Source organism: Marmota marmota, unplaced genomic scaffold (genome assembly GCF_001458135.2).
Source record: "Marmota marmota marmota unplaced genomic scaffold, marMar, whole genome shotgun sequence".
Taxonomy (NCBI): domain Eukaryota; kingdom Metazoa; phylum Chordata; class Mammalia; order Rodentia; family Sciuridae; genus Marmota; species Marmota marmota.
Genome location: NW_026000026.1, coordinates 48,685,010 through 48,687,172, shown reverse-complemented (window position 1 = coordinate 48,687,172; position 2,163 = coordinate 48,685,010). Strand labels below are relative to the sequence as shown.

The window sequence follows — 2,163 nt, the reverse complement described above, 5'->3', positions numbered from 1 at the left end:
AAAATATATATATATATATATATATATATATATATATATATAAAAAATCAAGTTTCAACAGGCTGAAGACCAAAGAGAGCACAGAGCTATCCATGGAAGAATCCAGCCAGGGAGGCCCAGACAGTCCCTCCCTCAAGAAAAGCCAATGCATCTCCCCAAGAACTATTTCAGTCACCGTGTGCTCTCTAAATAGCCTTCTGAAGAAGTTCCCAAGGAGATTTCTTCCCAGGGCACTTGGGAAAGGTTCCTTCAATTAGGGTGGGCTTTTGGGGAGGAGTGGATGAAGGAGACCATTAGGTCAGGTTACTAAAGATAGCCTGCAGAATACTTTAATTCTGACAGTGAATAAAACGAGAACAAAAAACATTGAAATACAACAGCAGAGAGCTTTGTGAATAACACTGTGGTTTTCAGCTTCAAGTCTGGCTATCTCAATGCCAATACATATTTACATCGGAATACAGAAAGCTATAGCTTATAAATAGTCTAACTTCTAATGTTTTTATTCTTGAAACTATTTCCTGAAATAGTGCCCTGTCTGTTTTGAAACTGTAACCTTTCCTATTTTCATAAATAGAGGAATAAAAGGCAAATTATCATTTAGTAACTCCTAGGCATCTTTAGTGGAGAGAGCCGCCTGTCAGTTTTACTTGCTCAAGTACTTTAAATTAAGTTGTTTTGGGAGCAAAGCAATAGAATCTAAGTCTGGTCTCTCTCCATTTGTGCTTTTCGCCAGTTTCCAGCAGAGCTGGCTGAAAGAAAGCTGAAGGGCACTGATTTAAAATCAGAGTGGCTAGGGTGAGCCGTGGCACTTTCCTAACACAGAGTCTATCAAAAACACATTTTAATTTCTTATATTTGTCATTTACTTAACAAGCATAAACTTCATTGAGCCTAGTTGTTTGCTTTGTTGAAATGTATTGGAAGTTCACATATTTTTTTTTTTTAATTTCCCATGATAATAGTAACTAAATCTAATTTTAAGCCATTAATCTTTTAACTTTTCATTTTGCTTTTATTATATCTCCAGTTAAAGAGATAACATTAGATGTACCAGTTTTTATTATCTTGTTTTGTTCACTTGCATGTGTTCAAAATTTTTGAATACTTTTATTTTAGGTAATTGCTATTTTCAATGTAGAAATACATACCTTGTAACTCTGCCTGCTGATTTTTGAACATACATAAACATAACTATTGTACACTGAACACATTTTCCTATGAGCTCTTTTTAAATTATAACTTATTCCCTTAGACCAAAAAGTATAACATTTTTATATTTATTGTGAGATAAAAAAATAATTTCTATAGACAGCCACAGGATACAGGTTCATTTGTGGTAGTTTGAATCTAAGGAAAATTCAGTAGAGTTTTCTGTTGGTGGTTTTTAGATTTTGATTTACTAATTGATTATATATTATATGGTTAGTGAAAGTACCTTCAGATTATATAATAATTTTATCTGCTTTTTAAAAGTATTATATTTTAAGTGATAAATTCTGAATACATTTTCTTTTTATAATCTTGCCTGTGTATACTATGAAGCCTTTTTATCTTAACTTATATTTATTTCATTAAATTCATTTTATTTTTCAGGAAAATGTTACACCCTAAACCGTATCAATGGATTCTAACATTTTTCTGCTAAGATCAGAGAAGTCTACCCCTAAAAGGTATATGTTGCACTACTTTGATTTCAACAGTTTGCAAATATGTGTCCTCCCAGCAGCAATTAAAATTTGATGAATATCAAATTATCCCTGGAATTTTTCCCTTTGATAAATTTTAATTAATGTACTTATTATTGTAGCTTTCACAATAAGCTAATAATGATAAAAATGAGTTTAAGTGATACAAAAAGTTTTACCAATTCCACCTGAAGATTATCAGATGAAAACATAGATTTTAATAGCTGCTATCAGTCTATATTTATAGCATATCAGTTGAGGTGAGGATTAGAAATTATAAACCTGAAATTGTCAGTGATCATTATTATGATGCTTTGCTTTTAATCCAAATAAGTGAATGCAAATCTCATAACTTTAGAATTAGTTCTACACAATGCAGAAAAAAAATCAATGGAAATAGTTTAATGAGAAATGAATGTAGTCAGTAGAAATTTAATTGAACAACAACTGAAGATAATTGAAATGACTGAGAAAT

The 2,163-nt window shown here is 31.1% G+C and overlaps 1 long non-coding RNA gene across 1 annotated transcript in view; it reads left to right on the top strand.

Annotated features, from left to right (window-relative positions):
• Positions 1–1,730, top strand: part of LOC107140502 — a 38,520-nt gene extending 36,790 nt beyond the window's left edge. Inside the window, exon 5 of the long non-coding RNA XR_001503283.2 lies at positions 1,597–1,730. This is a non-coding gene — a long non-coding RNA (uncharacterized LOC107140502). The remainder of the gene's footprint in view (positions 1–1,596) is intronic.
• The last annotated feature ends 433 nt before the right edge of the window (positions 1,731–2,163 follow it).